General features: G+C 33.1%; 1 pseudogene; it reads left to right on the top strand.

Annotated features, from left to right (window-relative positions):
• The first annotated feature begins 3,731 nt into the window (after positions 1–3,731).
• Positions 3,732–23,045, top strand: LOC139858627 (annexin D5-like; annotated as a pseudogene).
• Positions 23,046–24,097: the final 1,052 nt, after the last annotated feature.

Raw genomic sequence — 24,097 nt, 5'->3', positions numbered from 1 at the left:
CTCTTGATCATACCTAACCAAAATTCCAAACAAATTGGGATAACTATAAATCGGAAATAAACCAACGCTAAAAACCAACTAACAAGGACACCGAACTAACTGGGTGATGATGTCGAACTAAGTGCTGTCCAAAATAAAAAACAATGACACCGAACTCAAAAACAACAATGACACAAAGAGACACGATTCCGAGAACAACAAGGTCAAATATCTTTGATAAAACGCCGAATTCTTCCATCTCGACACCTTGAACCAACTTTCTCTTCCTCTTTTGTTGATATTTGTTATTGAGAGGCGTACCAGTGATCTCGCGAAAATCAATACGAGAAACATTAACTGCTTCGCTCTCCTTGTCCATGCTCGTTATCATTCGGTCAAAAACCGCGAAAGCCTCGTTGGAAATTCTACCATTTCCATTTTTCGAAGAATCGTCTTTGTTAATCACATCCGTTGAAACGCCCCTCTTGACATCTAGACCTCCCAAGAATAAATTTTAAATAGGTTCCCCGTAATCGAAATCTTCAATGTTATCTTTGAGCTTATAAGAACCCAAGGTGAATGCCTCGTTCGCCTTCTTTCTTGATCTTGAAACAACTTCACCAATTAGACTTCTTGAAACATTTCTATTCAAGATAACCACGATTTACAAAAACCTTTGCAAGAGGGAACTTTGCAATTACAATAATTTCTACGACTACGACCAACCAACACCGGTAATGGTCTATCTTCGATCGAATCCTTCTTTCATGAAGTCAACAATTCTTCTTTATTTCTCTTATTCTCCTTCTTCTATCGCACCAATCTTTCCGCGAACGTTAGATTGTCTTCCTTTAGTTTTGAATCTAGAAATAGAACAACTACATCATCAGGGCTTTGAGCTTGTTCAGTCCCAACAACTGGGCCAACATAACCTGATTCTGGGTCAGGAAACTTAGCAGCGACAATCGGCCCAACACTGAAGTTTATCGGATCAATAGATAACTCCTTGTTTGACATAAACTTCTTCACCTCATTAACCCTTTCATACTCAGTAGATAACTCCTTGTTTGACATCAACGTGTTCACCCCATTAACCCTCCCATCATCATCACCTATGTAATCTCTGCTACTCAACTCGTCAACCATAACAATCAGGACCTCAGTGCCTAGTGTTTGAGAAGGAATACAATTATCCGAGGTCACCCTATTACATTCATCCGTCACCAAAAACCTAAAGTTTATACCCGAACAAGAACCCACAATATATGTCTTATGTTTATCTGAATCACAAATAACCTGTTAAACACAAACACCAGCTTTCTTCATAGCATTAGACACCACGAAACGGTTTGTTGATTCCATCAAAGTTTGATCAATACCATCAAATAAAATCCGATGTAAACCATTGACATTCAAAATTTTCGACGCCCAAACGTTACTTCTTGCAAACATTGACCCATCAAATCGACCTCAACCGTATCATGAATATGTCTTGCATTCGAAGCTTTAACGAAAGCTAATAAAGAAACTATTGTACCCAAACATTAGGAGCGTCTAGACACGGAAACGACCTCACCAAATAATTCACCTATTCTCGTAGTATTCTCTTTTGAAATACACTTAACCGGAACACGAGAAATTTCCAACCACAATATGAAGCGGCCAAATCCGTAAATGGCAAAATCCTTACAAACTTCGTCTAACTAGAATTAATAATATTCTTAAGGCTATCCTCATCACCACAAATACAAATACAACCAAATGGACCTAACTTACAAATATGAGAAACGTGTGCGTTGAACGAAGTCAAGAAACTAGAAACTTTAGTATCTACCAAAGGAACAATGTCAAGTAAGAGTACTGCCCTTTGAAGTTGTTGAACGATCGAGTGATTAGGCTCAATTGTACACCGAAGTGTCTTGCTCAACAACGACTCCGAACGATTAGTCTTACTGTGAACTCCAGATTTTGGCCAACTGTCATAAATTGATTGCGCAAAAATTCAAGAACCATTCAACTCATGTACAACTTTTTTGCGTCGTTTGGCTCGACGAAAGAGACAAAGGAATAACGTCTTGATTGCCAAAATTTAATCTCTTTTACCATGCCAACTTTTTTACAATTTAAATATGGAATGCTTAAACGTAGCCATAAGGGCTACGTTTAGCATTCTCCTTAAAATATATACTTAGTTATTGTATTATATATATATATATATATATATATATATATATATATATATATATATATATATATATATATATATATATATATATATATATATATTTTGAACGGCAAGATTGCATCAGTCCGGACCGAAGCCTAGTCATCATTTGCACACACACACACGTTCGGGCAGGAAACCCGAACCACGATCACATGGATCCGAACCCTTAAACCATCCCGAAGGGCAGGCGGGCCGGACCTTAGTCCCGGATCGGGTCGGTAAAACCTTCCCTTTGGGCTGACCTCAATGAAGCCTATTTCAGTCCATGTTTAATTTGGTCATTCAGAAGCCAGGTTCGAACCCTGGACCTCTTACCCGGCGAGGGTGTTAAACAAAATATTGAAATTTTAAATAATATTATACTCTATTTTATTTTTTCTTTGACTAAAATAACGGTTACTATTAAAATAAAATAAACATTTATCAATAGATGAAAGATTCCTTAACCAGTACATGAAAAGAACACAAAACGAGCGACGAAAGGGCTCGAAAAGAGTAAACAAACATAGGCTATCATAACTAAACACTAACTCATAACGAGCCCAAATGATACCGCAAACCAAAAAAACGCAAACTCTCCTAACAGATTATAAGAATTACAAGACAATCAAAATCTCAAAAACCCAAAACACCAACCATATTATCTAAGCTGTACGCATCAACAACAAACTAAAACCAAACATAAATTAACTGGCTTTAGAAGGGTTTTTTTGTTAGGAAAAGTGTTGTTTAGAATCTGATAAGTCAAAAGTAGTTTTGGTTAAGTATTGTTAAGTCTGGAATGTAGAGTCTGGAAGTTTGATTCTGGGTGCTCACAGGTGCTTGCAGGAGTTACAAAGTATAGATTTGAAGACTTAATCGATACGCGTGAAGATCTTTGATGATAACAATGAAGAGAGTTAGTCAAACCGAATATCTCGTAGAAGATTTGTTATGATTCGATTTTATCTCATTTCCATGGTTATCGTGAAAGTTACTTAGGAAACGAGATCTTAAAGACTTTCAGGGGATTATGTTTCCTTATCACTCGAGTCTATAAATTCGGAGATGTTAACCATATCACAAATCGTTTATCATTTTGACATTCTTATCTCTGTAATATTGACAATCGTATACAATTGCGTATTCTTCATTTTACTGTGTTATTCATTTAGATCCGCATTTGATATATTGTTTAATTCATTATGATTAATTGTTAATATCTTGTTTAATTGAATATTAAGTTTTAGGTCCCTTAATTGGACCGGCAGTTTTTATACCTCTAGTCCGGACGAGATATCATGCCGTCAATGTACAATATCTTGGGTTACATTTTATTGCAACATACTTTTATATTCCCTTTAATTGGCCCTCAATTTTCTATTTTCAGCCGTAATATCAATCTTCCCAAACAGGGCCATTTGTGAGGTGATATTCGTTCCTAGTATAAAAATTGAAATTCAAAAAAGATTCAAAGAAATAAAAATTCATGAATAAACAACAGATAGGTCCAGAATTCTGAAGAAGAATCGGGATATATAGGAAAATGGCTACGTTGATTGTTCCACCGATGTTATCTTCACCTCGCGATGATGCCGCACTTTTATACAAAGCTTTCAAAGGTACGTATATATGCATGCATACGTTTTTACAACCTATATTTGTTTATCGTATTATAATTAACAATGGTTTTATTTCATGCTCCAATTATTATTAGACATTGTTCTTGTTACACGAATATGAGTGTTGGTTCTATTTCATGCTCCATTGGCTAGCGCGGTATATATGTAACCCATCAATTTTGAAGACGTGGGTTAATGTTTCTTGGTGGACTAATTGTAAATATTCGTGATACGAATATTTGTTTGTTTTTAAAAAGTTACATTTTACATTTCCAATTTCTTCCTTGCTAATTTGAATATATAATGTATAAAGGACAATGCTAACCATAATCATTTATTACAAAGTGTTAAGATTCTATATTATAACGTACTTTCCATAATTAAAATCAGAGGGTGAAGTTATTTATGAAAATACAGAGTTTATATTAAAAAGCGTTAAAGCTACAAAGAGCCTATATACTTTCTCAAATGTCCCGATGTCGCCCATATACCCATTTGTATCTCACTGTCAGCTATATACTTTCAAAAAGTGTACCAATGTCAATATTTCGTTAACGGTTACCTGCTGAACCGGTAAAGTTGATTATTTAACATTTTTTTATTTATTTTATATGCCTACAAATAGGTCATTTACTTCCAGTTTTGTTCTGATGTAGGCTATATACTTTCAGTTTTTGTTTCAATGTATCACCAACGTGTCATGACTACTTAGAAGCCACATCATCAATTGTTTCCGTTGCAGGTAAAAAAAGAGTATATTGGGTTATATTGGTATACTTTTTGAAAGTATATAGCCGACAGTGAGACGCAAATGGGTATATGGGCGATATCAGGACATTTAAGAAATTATATAGCCTATTTGTAGCTTTGAACTTTGCACTTAACTCTTAATCATTGTCCTAAGGGCTATGATTATCATCTTCCATATATAAACCAAGGATGCTTAGTCAATTGCATTATTTTAGAATGAAATCTTATTCCAGGATCCCTTTGTGACCCGAGAGAGTTGTTTTTATGTTAAGTTTTTCTAAATTTGTCTCCAAACTGCTCAAGTTTAAGACATCCACCTTTGTACACACTGCATTCAAAGTTATCTTTTGTTTTCAAATTTAAGTGCTTCTTCTAAACCACAATCAATTCAATTCCAATTGAACTCTTAGTTGTGATCACATAAAAAGAATTGTAGTTATAATGGAGAAGCCTAAAACTTTAAGTTCTCAATCTGCTAAAAGAGAGGGAGCTAAATTACATGTAGAAATTGAAGTTCTTGGGATTAGCACTTAAGAATGCACTTATCATTAATATCCCAAACTTTTTATCATATGTTCAAATACATTTTGTTCTATTATGTGTATTCAACTTTCAAACATCGCTATTGTATCTAGTATATAGTATTTTTGATGATGTGGCAACTTTTCGAGATGCGCGTGGCACTGAGACATCACCAAAAGTATCTTTATCATTAAATACATATAATACGATATGATATTTGAAAATTGTATACACACTATAGAGTCTGAGTTAAAGTAAGTGCACTCCTAAGCACTAATCCTAAAATTCTTATAATGATAGAAATTTTTCTAGGAAAATAATGCATATGTCTATGTATTATGAAATTAGGAACTGAATATTAGTGTAACTTCAACAGAATTTAATTGTAAATCCAGGAATCGGATGTGACACTACAGCTATCATAAATATTCTTGCGCATCGTGATGCATCACAGCGTGCTCTCATTGAAAACGAATATAAATTTATGTACTCTGAAGAACTGAGCAAACGATTATCTAAAGAGCTGAGTGGCCATCTTAAGGTAAGATCAATAGTCTTATGTATGTCCAATTTATGGTGTGCTGACCGTATTTACAAGTTGATTTTGCTCCTTGAATGTTATACTAGTGAATATATATGAAACTAAATGAGTGAGTTATGTTGATAGGATATTTTTGGTTTTTAATGGTTTCAGAAAGCAATATTACTTTGGATGCCTGATCCAGCACGAAGAGATGCAATAGTACTGCGGGAAGCTTTAAGTACCAATATTGACTTAAAAACAGCTACAGAGATTTTGTGTTCTCGGACTCCATCGCAGTTACTCCACCTCAAACATCTTTACCTTTCGCTTTTTGGTGTTTACCTTGAGCACGACGTTCAATCTCAAACTTCAGGTGATCATGAAAAGGTATTTATGATGTTGACCTGTAACCTGTTATTGTATTTAATGTATATGGCTGGCATTACTTAACTATAGATTTGGGAGTTAGCTCATAGAATGTTATGATGGGAAAATAGGTCACAACGGGCAATCTATAAAGCGGAAACAAACCCGTTTAACAAGCATTTCCCGACCCGTATGAAACCGTGAGGAAACTAACAAACAAGCTATATCAAAACCAACCCAAATCAGTCTCCAAATCTGTTCCAAATCAGTAGCTAAACAATAATCAAGCACACACTAAAACACGAGACTTTTTACGTGGAAAACCCCTCAAAATCGAGAGTAAAAACCACGGGACTCGTAAGCCACTTAAATTCCACTATCATCAACAAAGAGAGCAATACAATAATCCTTCTCTAGATCAACTAGAGGCATACAACATCATCATACTCTTGAACAACAATAATCAACAAGTATATGAAACAATTAAAGACAAAAGAAGAATTTCATCACCCAAAATTCTGCTACTGTTCGACCTGCTGTAACTCAAGCTTCAGACAACTTGAGACGAATTCAACGGTTGAAAATGTTGGCACTGATGTCAGGAAGACACAGCCCAAAAATGAAGAAGATTCAACGATCGGATCTCCGGGGATCGAAGGTTTTCTGGCCTGCTGTCACTGTAGACGGGAATTGGGGTTTTGACTCTTTTTCTTTATCTCTCTTGCACTCTTACGTATGAAGACAGCTACACAAGTTTGAAATAAAGATGCCCTCCAATGCTTGACCAAGTCAAACAATATTTGGGCCTATTTTTGTTGGGCTTGGGCCATTACTTTCACATAAATGGAAACAAAATAATAAACCTAACAAATCTCCCCCTTTCCAATTATGTGGAAGAGTTCGCCATCCCGGCGATCTGTCACACCCCCCAAAATGGACCAGGGGTAGTTGTGACCAATCATATCATAACACAGTTGTATAAACGAGAACGACTCTATATGAGACTTTTTAAATAAAACCTTTGTTAATAAAACAGCGGAAGCAGTAATACATGTTTACATTATTATTAAAACGTAAAATAAATGTTTATGAACTAAAATATAATATGCGATGTGGACTCCATGCAAGCATCAAATCTATCATCACAAAGTTGCAAACAGCTAGCTCAATCATTACCTGAGACAAAACATGCTTAAAGTGTCAACCAAAAAGGTTGAGTGAAATTCACAGGTTTATAAATAATATCCAAAGTTTTAGACCACAAGATTTAGTTTAAAGTTGATTGATATAGAAATATCAATCTAAAAGTGTTGCTGCATTTTGTAATATCGCTACTAAACAAGTTTACCCTATGACACCTTGTACTGTCAGTGTCGTGGAATCATTATTATGTAACCAAAGACCAACGGTCGAATGGTTAGAGACGTTACTCTCAATAGGCCTACTCACAATAATTAAGTTTGCATTTAAACGTAGCAATTGATGATATTACGGTAGGGATTTAGCATGAATCAAAGCATGACAGCATAGTTAACAATTTAGTACTTGTGTCTAAGCGTAAAACAGTTATAAAGCAAGCATGTGTCTCACCCCAAAAGTTGTAAAACAGTTATGAAACAGTAAAAAGTGGGGCTATGAAGTTCACCTTAGTAGCACAAAAGAATATTCCACGAAAGAATTGAACGGAAGGACGTGACCGAGATCTCAACCTAGAGATAGAACGTATGATTAGACATTGCCTAACAGACAATAGTATATAGTACTATATTGATAGTAATGGTTCACTAAAGAATTTCCATTTTCGGAAGGTTACTATTTATGGAAAGTTTCCACTTATAGTAATTTTCCAATTTTAGAAAGTTCGGGTTAATCTTTAGCAAGACGTTGTATAACTTTACTCAAACTTCGTTGCTATCAAATAAGTCAGGAATGACCAGATGTAACCGGGGGCCCAGGACTCTTGACCAGAATCTAAGTCATGGCATTCGAGATCCACAAGCTTACCCATAAATGGCAACCTAGACATCATTCACTTACGACCGTGAGAAGCGATGAAGTTCACATGAATTGTACATTATCTTTGGTTAACCTTCACTTTAGGTTTATATGTTATTATATATGTTATATTATATTTATTAATGTATTAACAATTTGTTTATCTTATATTATATACTATAAGTTATTATTATTAAATTAGTATAGTTATAAAATAAGTGTTTATTAATAATGTTTTGTTATTAACTTACATTATAGGCATTATACTTTATTATATAGTATACTTAGTTATTAACCGTAAGTTATAATAATATTATTAATTTAGTATATGTAATATACTTATGTTAATCGAAAATCATACTAATATATGTTAATTCGAATATTAATTCATTAAATATTATATTTATAATTTTTATAAACTTAGTTAATTATACAATTCAGTATGATATTTTATAAAAAAAATTTATCAAGTTTTTGTATTTATTTCCCACTTTTCTTTATATATATACTCGGTTTATATTAATCAAATTTAATTAGGTAATAAATATTAAATTGACCTAAATAAATAATTTTATATTTTTTACAGGTTCTATATTATGTAAAAATGTTATAAAAATTATTAAATCAAATTTTATATCAAAATATTATTTATTTAGTATTTTCTAATTATTTAACCATTGTAATCGGCCTATAATTAAATAAATAGGAAAATTAATTTTTATATATTTTTATATATTTTTTAAAGTATCTAGTGATGCTACTAATGATATAAAAATTTTATAAAAATATTTAATACATGTTTGTATTTATTTTGTATTTTATTTATTATTTCTCTCGGTTTAGAATAATGCAAAAGTAAATTCTTTTTAAATACTAATCTTCCCATTTATTTAATTTTTATAATTTTTTCTTGTTTATAAAAGTATAATAATCTCAAAAAAAAAATTATAATTATTTTTATTACTGTTTAATATTTTATTACGAATTTTATATTATTTTTATGTTTAAATACTACATAATTCGTATTTATTTATAAATAATATTCCATAAATTATCAAAATTATTTTTATACATCATAATACTTATAATACTAATTATAACATGTAAAAATAATTTATATATATTAAATTCAAATTTTTAAAGAATATACAAAAAAAAAACTATTCGATAAAAATATAGAAAATACCTCAAGTACTTTCCCAAGTTTGTGAGAGAGTTTTTCCAAAGATTTGATACAAGTTTTTATGAAATGGAAGTGGGTATTTATAGAAAAAAAATGGTTGGTGAAAAGAAAAAATATAAATAAAATAAAAGTGCCAATTTTGACAAAAAATAAAAATATGTTAAAAATATTTTTAATAAGTTTTTATTTTTGAAAATATTTAGTCAAAATTCATGGGCTCATTATTTAAATTATATAAAAAATCTCTTTTTTTTATAAGCTAAAAATATATATATAATAATTAAAATAACTTATCATTTAATTAATAATTATGTTTCATATAGTTTTAAATATAATACGCATTAATATTAATATTAACTAAAGCTATTTTATATAATTAGTGTAAACTTTAGTTAACAAAAAGTGTCGACTAAAAATAAATATTTGATCAATGTCAAATTTAATTATATATTACGTATGGATAACAACCCTATAGTCAAATTAGTCAATTCAAGTATGGAAATATGAGGGTTGTTATAGTACCTACCCGTTAAAAGAAATTTCGTCCCGAAATTTAGTTGTTGCCATCAATCGGCGTTGTTCGTACATAGACGAGGATATCTACGTTTTATTTGATTTTCACGTTCCCAGGTATGCTCGGGGCCTTGCGTGAATTCCAACGGATAGAATATTGTTATGTTTCAAGAATTAAATTCATACAAACCATAATTTCTAAAAGTTCTTCTACGAAGTGCATTTTATTATTAATGCGGAGATCATTCAAAATGATGATGTTATACAAGTCATTTCAGTAAATTGGATATATAAAATGTGTTATGAATAATATCGAGCTCATTTAAAACCTTGAGTGGTTATGCCATAATATTAGGGTAGACAAAACAGAGAGTAGTTCATGAAAATTATAGTCATGAAGTTTGATAGAGATCATCGTTGTTTACAACAAGAATATTGTAATGATGAATATAAGTTGAAGAATAAAGTTTTATCACTATTGAATAATATGGATAAAACGATTCGATTATAGGAAGAGTATAAACGAAGCTATCGTAAAAGAGTGAATGAGTAAATTAAATGTTCGCCTTAACTTTTGACGTAGTCACGATTGATTTCTGGAATTCAAGGGATCAAAGGAAATCTTCGTAATCTATAAGATTTGATTCTCCGGTATTTACGGAATTTTGAGATTTCTTTGATTAAATGCGGTGAATTGCCTCGATTGCTGTGTTTGGAAATTTTGCTATAAATTAGCTTCTTCCCTTTCATTATCTTCACCACTTCTATACTTTCTTCCTAGATTCATACTTCCAAAAGATTTGTTAATATGCTCAATCCCGTATTGATACTTGTTATTATATTGACCATATATGCAGTCATGCTTCTTTTTCTTTTACCACCGGAGGAATCTGTTTACTTCTACTATGCTCTTGGGGTTATAGTGTTTTTAATTCTCCCGTGTCTTTATGTTGCTATACGCATTGATATACACGATTTATAATTTCCGTGTTGTTATCGGGCTTTGTATTTTCCCTTATATGTCGGAGCTCTTTACTTTTTTATTCTGCTCTCGACTCTAAGTTAAGCGAGTAATGGTCCAGAATTTGTAGGTATGAAGTTTCGAATGATCCTAATGTTCTAAGCGTAATATCACGATTTGATTTGGTAAATTACCAGAATTACTGAGGATAGAATTATCAAGAATATATGTTCTTGATATGTTCAGAGATTAAGTAGAATGTAAGAGTCGTGTAACATGGCAAATGATGATTATAAAGTCTATGAATCATCATCTTTCATTAAAAATTTAGCATGACTTACTGTAATATAATCACGTTGGCCTGACGTCATTATATTATACTAACTCATGCTTCAATTTCCAACATTTCTTCAAAATATTTATAATTTAAACTTGAATTTTACTGAATATAGAAACTAAAATAGTTTTCTTTATAAAGATATCGCAAAGAGATACTTAATTGTGGACAAGAATCGTTATAAAAATATCTTCAGAAATATAGAGGATATTTATAACGACATTTTGGAATTTCTAAGTTCGAAGGTTGATGAAGAAAAATTTTCCGCAAGCTTTTAACATAACTTCGGAGCAAGATATTCTCTAAAGATTTCATCGGATCCAGAATTGCCTGGATTCTTTGAATATAGGGTTTGGTCCTTGTATTTGTCCTTGGTCTCTTCCATGGTTAGCTCAATCCATTTTTCAGTTCCAAATTTTCTTTTGAGCTTTTCCAACGTACCATTCTTTATTATCAAACTTTTGGCCATTGAGACCATCTACAATTTTGCTGTTTTCTCTGCATTTAATGCAGCCATATTTGATTCATTAGTTATCAATCTGAGATGGTTTCAAGAAATTTCGTTTTTAGATGATTAAACGCTGATTGTAATCGTCAACGGATCTAATGGTTGATGAATAGGCGTTGTTGATTTCAAAAGTAATGAACGATAATTTTGGTGGTTTGATGTGATAATTCATCATAGAATACGAATGAATATAATTCATGAATGTAGTGAACTTTAGGAAGATTACACTTGCTAAAGCTTTACTTGGATTCCGATATGTCCAAATCAGAATAGGTAATTAAATTTGTATGAAAATGGTTGTTCTTTAGTGAACGGATACATATGTGGATGTAAGTAGTATAGTTACTAATTATTGAATCAGAATTTGAAGAATGTACAATGTAAGATATTAATGTGAGATATAAATATTTCTCGGGTTTTACCTACCCGTTAAAATATTTTCACAATTAACAGTTTGTACAAAAGGATTTTTAATTACAATCTTTATGAAGATATACGTTCATATATGTACTCTTCACGTATAATATAGATTTAATGAGTTAATATACTATTAAACTCATTTGATTTGCAGTTGAAGCGAGAATAAATAATCTTCAAAACTTGAGAGATTACATAATCATCGCAGAATCTTTCTTTAATGAAGTTATGAATCAATACTCCATCGTTCATTGTTATTGATATACCTCAGTATATGATGTTGATGCTCGTAGAATTCTTGTGAAATTCACAAGGCACGAATGATGTTTTCTAAAGAGTTTTGAGTACATCGAAAATGAAAGTGTAAAACCAAACATGTATTTGAATAATACACTTAGTTTATTATGAAATAGAGTTTATTGTAATGAAGCAGTGATTAACGATTGTTAAGTCATTAACGAGGGATGTACATCATAGCATATTAGTGATATGAATTAACCAAGTAGTACATACTAGTTAAGATTCACACGTAATAGCTTAATACGAAAAGATTTATTATTGTTCCAAACCATATATATATATATATATATATATATATATATATATATATATATATATATATATATATATATATATATATATATATATATATATATATATATATATATATATATATATAAAGTATACATATATAATTTTCAGGAAGAATGAGTCAATACATCTTAACTCATTATTACTAATATTCCTTGGTATCTATGGGGTGTATGATGTTGATATCCGAGGTACAGATTATGGTGTTTGTTGTTGGTGAAGCTGATGCTGTTGGTGGTGATGTTGTTGGTACTGGTGGTGATGCTGGTTATGCTGCTGGTGCTGCTGCTGGTGCTCGTAGGTTTCGCACCATATTCTCCAGAGCCACCACTCGAGCGCGAAGCTCATTGACTTCTTCTATTATTCCGGGGTGATTGGCGGTTCGGACAAGTGGATGAATAAGATCTAGAATTTTAGATATTATATATTCGTGACTGGATACCCTGGAAATGAGGGTGAAAATAGTGTTCCGAACGGGTTCGCCGGTAAGTGCTTCAGGTTCTTCACCAAGAGGAGAATTCGGTTGGTGGAAGGGATCACCTTCTTCTTGTCTCCATTGATTAAGTTTACTACGAACCCATCCCCAATTCATCCAAAATAGATGATGACTAATTGGTTGGTTCATTCCGGTTACGCTGCCATTGGAGCTCGAGGAGTTCGAGGAATCAAGTGAGAAATCCATATTATCTGATCGGAATAAGGGTTTTTGTTATGAGATGAGTGTTGAATATTGAATGATATATTTGTCTTCTTGATATACGTATATATAGCAAAAAGATTTTTGTAATTTACGGAGGAAATTTAGGAAAAGTGTTAGACAAAGTTTATTAAGATAGTTATGATAAGATATAATAAGATATGATGTGTCTATAATCCAATAATAGCAGTATGACGTGTCGAGATCATAAAATGATAAGTATGTAATCTGATAATCTTTCGATTAAAGACTTTCAATTCGTAATGGCCTATTCAGGTCTAGGGGCTTGAGCTATAGGATCCTTTAAATCGGTAATCCAAACCCTTCCATTCTAGAGTTTCGTAGACGCCATCCGTCAAGAAAATTCAATAACGAGAAATAAAAGGTATAAAAGTAATGAATATGAGTAGTGATGACATTATAATGTCTTTGAGATTCTCGATAACTCAATGACATTTTTCGGTTCGCAAACTGATGCATAAAGGCATAAAGCATATAGGTACGTGATATAACAGGGAGTTATATACGTTTGAGTATGAATAGTAACAAATATAGGAGTTTCAAAAATTTATGGATAATATTTCATGTAATACATATGTAATACACAAAACCATGATAAATGACATAGGAATATCGAGAACGGTGTCGCATTTAAATGTGGTGGCGGAATTGAATAGTACTTAGGAGAATGAGCAGAGTTCTTAGATTGGCTCGGCATTCTAAGATAAGTAAAGTTTCTAAAGTATAGTGTAGCATTTAACAGTTAAAGGCAACAATTAAAGGCACTATAGTCAAAGGAAGTTGTAGTCCTACAATGCTAAGGTACCTAATTGTATAAGGCACACATAAAATGCAATCCTGGTTCTCTACAACAACCTGCTCTGATACCAATCTGTCACACCCCCCAAAATGGACCAGGGGTAATTGTGACCAATCATATCATAACACAGTTGTATAAACGAGAACGACTCTATATGAGACTTTTTAAATAAAACCTTCGTTAATAAAACAGCGGAAGCAGTAACACATGTTTACATTATTATTAAATAGTAAAATAAATGTTTATGAACTAAAATATAATATGCGATGTGGACTCCATGCAAGCATCAAATCTATCATCACAAAGTTGCAAACAGCTAGCTCAATCATCACCTGAGACAAAACATGCTTAAAGTGTCAACCAAAAAGGTTGAGTGAAATTCACAGGTTTATAAATAATATCCAAAGTTTTAGACCACAAGATTTAGTTTAAAGTTGATTGATATAGAAATATCAATCTAAAAGTGTTGCTGCATTTTGTAATATCGCTACTAAACAAGTTTACCCTATGACACCTTGTACTGTCAGTGTCGTGGAATCATTATTATGTAACCAAAGACCAACGGTCGAATGGTTAGAGACGTTACTCTCAATAGGCCTACTCACAATAATTAAGTTTGCATTTAAACGTAGCAATTGACGATATTAAGGTAGGGATTTAGCATGAATCAAAGCATGACAGCATAGTTAACAATTTAGTACTTGTGTCTAAGCGTAAAACAGTTATAAAGCAAGCATGTGTCTCACCCCAAAAGTTATAAAACAGTTATGAAACAGTAAAAAGTGGGGCTATGAAGTTCACCTTAGTAGCACAAAAGAATATTCCACGAAAGAATTGAACGAAAGGACGTGACCGAGATCTCAACCTAGAGATAGAACGTATGATTAGACATTGCCTAACAGACAATAGTATATAGTACTATATTGATAGTAATGGTTCACTAAAGAATTTCCATTTTCGGAAGGTTACTATTTATGAAAAGTTTCCACTTATAGTAATTTTCCAATTTTAGAAAGTTCGGGTTAATCTTTAGCAAGACGTTGTATAACTTTACTCAAACTTCGTTGCTATCAAATAAGTCAGGAATGACCAGATGTAACCGGGGGCCCAGGACTCTTGACCAGAATCTAAGTCATGGCATTCGAGATCCACAAGCTTACCCATAAATGGCAACCTAGACATCATTCACTTACGACCGTGAGAAGCGATGAAGTTCACATGAATTGTACATTATCTTTGATTAACCTTCACTTTAGGTTTATATGTTATTATATATGTTATATTATATTTATTAATGTATTAACAATTTGATTATCTTATATTATATACTATAAGTTATTATTATTAAATTAGTATAGTTATAAAATAAGTATTTATTAATAATGTATTGTTATTAACTTACATTATAGGCATTATACTTTATTATATAGTATACTTAGTTATTAACCGTAAGTTATAATAATAATATTAATTTAGTATATGTAATATACTTATGTTAATCGAAAATCATACTAATATATGTTAATTCGAATATTAATTCATTAAATATTATATTTATAATTTTTATAAACTTAGTTAATTATACAATTCAGTATGATATTCTATAAAAATAATTTTATCAAGTTTTTGTATTTATTTCCCACTTTTCTTTATATATATACTCAGTTTATATTAATTAAATTTAATTAGGTAATAAATATTAAATTGACCTAAATAAATAATTTTATATTTTTTACAGGTTCTATATTATGTAAAAATGTTATAAAAATTATTAAATCAAATTTTATATCAAAATATTATTTATTTAGTGTTTTCTAATTATTTAACCATTGTAATCGGCCTATAATTAAATAAATAGGAAAAATAATTTAAAATTAATTTTTATATATTTTTAAAGTATCTAGTGATGCTACTAATGATATAAAAATTTTATAAAAATATTTAATACACGTTTGTATTTATTTTGTATTTTATTTATTATTTCTCTCGGTTTAGAATAATGCAAAAGTAAATTCTTTTTAAATACTAATCTTCCCATTTATTTAATTTTTATAATTTTCGCTTGTTTATAAAAGTATAATAATCTCAAAAAAAAATTTATAATTATTTTTATTACTGTTTAATATTTTATTACGAATTTTATATTATTTTTATGTTTAAATATTACATAATTCGTATTTAATTATAAATAATATTCCATAAATTATCAAAATTATTTTTATACATCATAATACTTATAATACTAATTATAACATGTAAAAATAATTTATATATATTAAATTCAAATTTTTAAAGAATATACAAAAAAAATAAAAGCAATTCGATAAAAATATAGAAAATACCTCAAGTACTTTCCCAAGTTTGTGAGAGAGTTTTTCCAAAGATTTGATACAAGTTTTTATGAAATGGAAGTGGGTATTTATAGGAAAAAAATGGTTGGTGAAAAGAAAAAATATAAATAAAATAAAGGTGCCAATTTTGACAAAAAATAAAAATATGTTAAAAATGTTTGTAATAAGTTTTTTTTTTTTGAAAATATTTAGTCAAAATTCATGGGCTCATTATTTAAATTATATAAAAAATCTCTTTTTTTTATAAGCTAAAAATATATATATAATGATTAAAATAACTTATCATTTAATTAATAATTATGTTTCATATAGTTTTAAATATAATACGCATTAATATTAATATTAACTAAAGCTATTTTATATAATTAGTGTAAACTTTAGTTAACAAAAAGTGTCGACTAAAAATAAATATTTGATCAATGTCAAATTTAATTATATATTACGTATGGATAACAACCCTATAGTCAAATTAGTCAATTCAAGTATGGAAATATGAGGGTTGTTATACGATCGAGCAACATACCTTGAGCTTCTCACTTGCTAAAGCCTTTGTGAACATGTCGGAACCATTATCATCGGTATGAACTTTATCAAGTTCAAACAAACCATCTTCAAGACGTTCTCTAATCCAATGATACCACACATCTATATGTTTTGTCCGCTTATGATACATAGAATTTTTAGCCAAATGAATCGCACTCTCATTATCACAAAGAACCACATATCGTGATTGCTTAAACCCAAGGTCTTGTAGAAACCTTTTCATCCACAATAGTTCTTTGCACGCTTCTGTTGCTGCCATATACTCAGCCTCGGTTGTAGACAATGCAACACACTTTTGTAACCTTGATTGCCATGAAACTGCTCCCCCTGCGAAAGTCATCAAATATCCAGAAGTGGATTTCATGTTATCTTTGTTTCCTGCCATATCTGAGTCTGTATAACCAACAAGCATCGGCTCTCCATTTCCGAATGTGATACCTAACTTTGAAGTACCTCGTAAGTATCTCATAATCCATTTAACCGCTTCCCAATGCTTCTTACCCGGATTTGACATAAACCGACTAACAACACCTACCGCATGAGCTATATCAGGCCTAGTACACACCATAACATACATCAAGCTACCAACCGCTGAAGCATATGGAACTTTATTCATCTCCTCAACATCCTCCTTTGAAGAAGGGCAATCTCTATCTGTTAGCTTAAAGTTGTTAGTAAGAGGGGAACTAACCACTTTAGCATTCTCCATGTTGAATCTACTAAGCACCTTTTCAATGTATTGCTCTTGTGATATATGTAACATCTTAGCACCTCTATCTCTAGAAATCCGAATGCCAAGAATCTGTTTTGCTGGCCCCAAGTCTTTCATAGCAAAAGACTTGCTCAATTCTCGCTTCAACTGCGCAATTCTTTTAATATTTTTACCAACAATCAACATATCATCAACGTATAACAACAATATGATGAAATCATCATCACCAAACCTCTGAAAGAAAACACAATGATCTGAAGTTGTCTTTCGGTAGCCTTGCTTTCCTATAACCGACTCAAACTTCTTATACCACTGTCTCGGTGCTTGCTTCAACCCATATAGACTTTTCTGAAGTCTACAAATATAATTTTCTTTACCCTTAACCCGAAAACCTTCAGGTTGCATCATGTAGATTTCCTTATCCAAATCACCGTGAAGAAAAGCAGTCTTGACATCCATCTGTTCAACCTCAAGATCAAGACTAGCAGCTAACCCAAGAACCACTCGAATAGATCCCATCTTCACGACCGGAGAGAAAATCTCATCAAAATCAATACCCTTTTTCTGGCTGAATCCTTTAATGACTAACCTAGCTTTGTACCTTGGTTGTGAAGTAAGCTCATCTGTCTTCACTTTGAATACCCATTTGTTTCTCAAAGCTCTTTTACCTTTAGGTAACTTCACCAGGTCATAAGTATTGTTCTCATACAAAGAATTCATCTCATCTTGCATAGCTTCACCCCACTCTTTCTTATGCTCATCTTTCATTGCTTCTGAATAACATTCTGGCTCTCCCCCATCAGTAACTAATACATACTCATCAGCAGAATATCTAACAGAAGGATGACGGTCTCGGGTAGACCGCCTAAGTGGGACAAATGGGGGCATCTGGTACTGGAATCTCTACCTGCTCCGGAGCATCACCAACATCAGTACCATGTTCATCATTCTGAACATCATCTCCAACATTTGAATCAACATGTTGTGGAGGAACTAGATCCAAATCAACAAGATCGACATTGTGTTGAGGAACTGACTCTGTCTTCTCAACATCTTTCAACATTTGATCTTCTGAAAAAATAACATCTCGACTTCGTACAAGTTTCTTTTGAACTGGATCATATAACCTATACCCAAAATCATCTTCACCATAGCCGAGAAATACACATGGCTTAGTCTTCATTTCAAGCTTTGACCTTTCATCTTTGGGAACATGAACAAAAGCTTTACATCCAAAAACTCATAAATGACGGTAAGAAACATCTTTGCCGCTCCAAACCCTGTTAGGAACATCAAAACGCAAAGGAACACAAGGGGTTAGATTAATAATATGAACTGCCGTATTTAAAGCCTCACTCCAAAAGGAAACGGACAACCCTGCATGTGAAAGCAAACATCTAACTCTCTCAACCAAAGTTCTGTTCATCCTTTCTGCTAAGCCATTCAATTGAGGTGTCTTTGGTGGAGTCTTTTGATGCCGAATACCATTCTCCTTACAATAAGCATCAAAGCTCCCAATGTATTCACCGCCATTATCAGTTCGAATACACTTGAGCTTCTTCCCCGTTTGCCTTTCAACTAGTGCATGAAATTCCTTAAACTTCTCAAATACTTGATCCTTTGACTTTAAGGTATAAACCCACACCTTCCTAGAATGATCATCGATGAATGTAACAAAGTAAGAACATCCACCAAGTGTCCTAGTCTTCATAGACCCACAAACATCCGAATGTACTAGATCAAGTACGTTCTCCATTCGAAAAGGAGAATGACTCTTAAACACAGCTCTGGTCTGTTTCCCTGCTAAACAGTGAGAACACTTACTCAAATTAATATCACTAACACCCGACAACACATTCTTCTTAAACAAGATAGACATCCCCTTTTCACTCATGTGGCCAAGTCTTTTATGCCACAACTCAGTAGAATCAACATTGTCCACTGCGTTAACAATGTTCTGGATGATCTTCGGACGCGTGATGTATAATCTTGAGTCTTTCTTGCCTCTTCCCACTATCATAGAACCAAGAGTTAGTTTCCAAATACCATTACTAAAACCGTTATAATAACCATCATCATCAAGAATGCCTGTTGAAATAACATTAAGTCTCATATCCGGAACATGTTTTACATTATGCAAAACTAACTCCATTCCCGTGTCAAATTTCAAACAAACATCTCCAATACCAACGATCTTTGATAACCCGGCATTACCCATCCTAGCAAATCCATAGTCACCTGGAGTGTAAGATGAGAAGTGATCTCTACAAATTGCAACATGACATGTAGCACCACTATCAACAATCCAACTCGTGTCATCGTGAGTAAGATTGATCATATCATAATCAATACAAACAAAGAACTCATCTGTGATAGCGTTAACTTCAACCTTATCATCATCACCACCATCACTTTTCTTTTGTTTATTCTTGTCATATGCCTTTTTCTTCTCATTCTTCAACTTTGGACAATACCACTTTGTGTGCCCCTTTTCATGACAATTATAACACTCAATATTAGCAAATTTACCTTTGCGTGAGCTGCTACGATGATTGCCTCTTTTACCCTGACCTCTAGTATGACTTCTCCCCCGCGTTTCTGTGACCAAGATATCTGACTGTGAAGAGGAACCTTGTGACTTTCTTCTCATCTCTTCATTCAAAATACTACCCTTAGCCAATTCCATGGTGATAGTACCATTCGGTGCAGAGTTGGACAAAGATGACCTAAAAGTCTCCCAAGAGTCCGGTAATGTACCAAGTAACCAGAGACCCTGAATCTCATCCTCAAACTTGATACCCATACCTGCAAGCTGATTTATAATACCCTGATATGCATTTAGGTGATCTGTAATAGGAGTCCCATCATGATACTTCAAAGCCATCATCTGCTTAATTAAGAACAACTTGTTATTCCCAGTCTTTCGTTCATATAACTGCTCAAGCTTTTTCCATAAGGCTTTAGCATCAGTCTCCCCAGTAATATGATTCACAACATTATCATCAACCCACTGCCGAATATACCCACATACTTGTCTATGCAAAATTTTCCATTGAGCATCAGATTTTTCCTCAGGTTTATCCTCAGTAAAAACAGGCAAATAATAATCTTTCACATAAAGAAGATCCTCCATCTTGCCTTTCCAAACATGATAATTTGAACCATTTAAACTAATCATCTTACTTGTATTAGCTTCCATCTTTCACACAAGTCAAATCAAATAACCTAGCTCTATATACCAATTTGATGGGAAAATAGGTCACAACGGGCAATCTACAAAGCGGAAACAAACCCGTTTGACAAGCATTTCCCGACCCGTATGAAATCGTGAGGAAACTAACAAACAAACTATATCAAAACCAACCCAAATCAGTCCCCAAATCTGTTCCAAATCAGTAGCTAAACAATAATCAAGCACACACTAAAACACGAGACTTTTTACGTGGAAAACCCCTCAAAATCGAGAGTAAAAACCACGGGACTCGTAAGCCACTTAAATTCCACTATCATCAACAAAGAGAGCAATACAATAATCCTTCTCTAGATCAACTAGAGGCATACAACATCATCATACTCTTGAACAACAATAATCAACAAGTATATGAAACAATTAAAGACAAAAGAAGAATTTCATCACCCAAAATTCTGCTACTGTTCGACCTGCTGTAACTCAAGCTACAGACCACTTGAGACGAATTCAACGGTTGAAAATGTTGGCACTGATGTCAGGAAGACACAGCCCAAAAATGAAGAAGATTCAACGGTCGGATCTCCGGGGATCGAAGGTTTTCTGGCCTGCTGTCACTGTAGACGGGAATTGGGGTTTTGACTCTTTTTCTTGATCTCTCTTGCACTCTTACGTATGAAGACAGCTGCACAAGTTTGAAATAAAGATGCCCTCCAATGCTTGACCAAGTCAAACAATATTTGGGTCTATTTTTGTTGGGCTTGGGCCATTACTTTCACATAAATGGAAACAAAATAATAAACCCAACATGTTAACAATAGTTGGGATCACGTTACACGTTTCGCAGGTCTATATCAATGATTATTTGATATTCATACGTTTCAAGGTAACTCGAATCAGTATAACGTAGAAGGTCACTAACTTACTGCCTAATTTTAATTATACAGTTGCTTCTTGCGTATTTAAGTATACCTCGCAGTGAAGGGCCAGAGATTGATAGTAGAATAGTAGATCAAGATGCTAATGCGCTTTACAAAGCTGGTGAAAAGAGGTGGGGAACAGATGAGACAACTTTTAGAAGCATTTTCAGCGAAAGAAGCCGGGCCCACCTGGCTGCAGTTAGTTCTACATACCGTAATAAGCATGGAAACACACTAAGGAAGGTAACTCTTACTTTCATTTGGTAACAAAACGGGTCTGACCGATTGGGTAATGGGTTAAAATGTACGTTTACGAATGGGTCAAAACAGGCAAGGTTGAATTGTTCACAAATATATCTTTTCTCTCAACTTCAAAAAAATTAGTTTTATGTACATCACAAAACTATATATTTACGGTATAATTATATAGTTTTGAGGTTTGATTATATATGCAATTAAACTATAGTTTGGTAACTTGCAACCCATTTGACCATGCTCTTTCTGTAATCAACATCTGGATTTGACAAATGATGGAGAACAAATAACATCATTGATCATTGATATATTTATATGTAAATGAATTAAGTATGCCTCCTCGATTTGGTTTACCTGTTTTCAGGCTATAAAAAATGAAACGTCGGGGTATTTTAAGGAAGCTCTTCTCACTATTTTGGGATGTGCTGAGAATCCCGGTAAGTACTTTGCCAAGGTATTACATATAACCTTTTACGCACTATCAGTGTTCCACTAGTAAAGTTAAAACTTACATCTTGACCCAACCCGACCCGGGTCTCGACCCAACCCGTTCGACCCATTTTAATTCTGACCCGTTTCGACCCATGGCCCATTTCGACCCGAACCCATTTGATCTTTGACCCAACCCGACCCAACCCGACCCGTTTGCCAGGTATACCCCCATGGATAAACCTTATAAAGTCATTGAATATAAACAAACACACAACTTAAATTTATTTATGCTTCTTTGAAACCTTAATCAGGGGTGCTATGGCTTGAACCCCTGACCTTGTGCTTTTTGATACAAAATGCACCCACCCATACCAACTGCGCTAGGCGCCATTGGCTTTGAGGCATCTTGTTAGTTCCAAGTAAAGATATAATGTTGATATTAATTATTTGAAACAACAGGTACTGCGAAAAGCGACTAAAGGCCTAGGGACCGATGATAAGACACATAAGAATAATTGTGACGAGGGTGGAGATGGATATGCAATACATAAAAGTCGAGTACCATAAGAAGTATTGTAGAAGTTTGAACGAAACTGTGCACACAGAGACATCAGGCAATTATAGAACCTTTTTACTTTCACTCTTGGGTCCATAACTAGTACACTCCATTAGAACATCGTGCAATCGAACGTATGTGATAATATTAATAGTTCCAGACTTACAGGTCATACTGGTGTTTAGCCTGTAATCTCTAATATTGTGCAATGGAATAGATGTAAACTGTCATTTTTGTACATATAAATGCATAAAAATGGTTTACATTTCATTTTTTCTTTTCTTTTGGTTTTTCGTCTTCTTTCATAAACAGATCTGTTGATTACTAACTGCTTATTCATTTCTTTTAATGCATTGGTGTTCAATTCTCATTTGACTAGTTTGAGAAGTAAATAATGAAGTTTAAGATCTGGGAAGTAACTGCAATAGGCTCCTGCAATTAGTCAGTCAATTGTATATAATTTACAAGCCATATATAAGCAAATGTGTACCATCTTGATGCTCTCAGACATATTTATCACTCATTACCTGTTGGAGGATGAGATTTCTTCTCGTGTAGGGTGAAATAATCAATGATCGGATATATCACTGAATCGTGGTATTACTTTTTGAAAATAATTATTCGACCCTTATTGCGGTGGAGGCTTAGCTTGTACCCATCCTGATCTCTGCGATGAGATCATAACGAGCTCAGATGACATCCCCGTTTTGTACGCATGCACGTATTCATCCCACAGTGGAGACCGAGCTCGCCACATCTTGAACTGCGCGTTGATGTCATGGTGAGCTCGGGCAGTGTACTTACATAGAAGATATACAAAAGCATCGAGGTCAAGATATCCGATGTAATATTCAATCCGTTGAATGAAATACAGAATTCACAATTTCCAAATTCTCACTAAATTCAATCTCACAAAAGCACCCATAAGTGTTAACATTAGTTATACAATATAAGGGTTTGTCAATATCTAAGATGGCCATCACCTCTAACATGTCTGGATCAACTATATCGTAGCGGTATGCCCTTACATGCTATACCCACTAAGTGGTTGCCATAAGGCCCGCCACTTGTGAGGATCATGAAGCACGAGTCTCTCAACTCACGCTACATATGCACATACAATTTGTAAGTGGGATCCGGCTCTAGAGTCA

Source organism: Rutidosis leptorrhynchoides, chromosome 7 (genome assembly GCF_046630445.1).
Source record: "Rutidosis leptorrhynchoides isolate AG116_Rl617_1_P2 chromosome 7, CSIRO_AGI_Rlap_v1, whole genome shotgun sequence".
In the NCBI taxonomy this organism is placed as follows: domain Eukaryota; kingdom Viridiplantae; phylum Streptophyta; class Magnoliopsida; order Asterales; family Asteraceae; genus Rutidosis; species Rutidosis leptorrhynchoides.
Note: the sequence above shows the minus strand (reverse complement) of the source record. Positions and strands in the feature narration are given on the sequence as shown.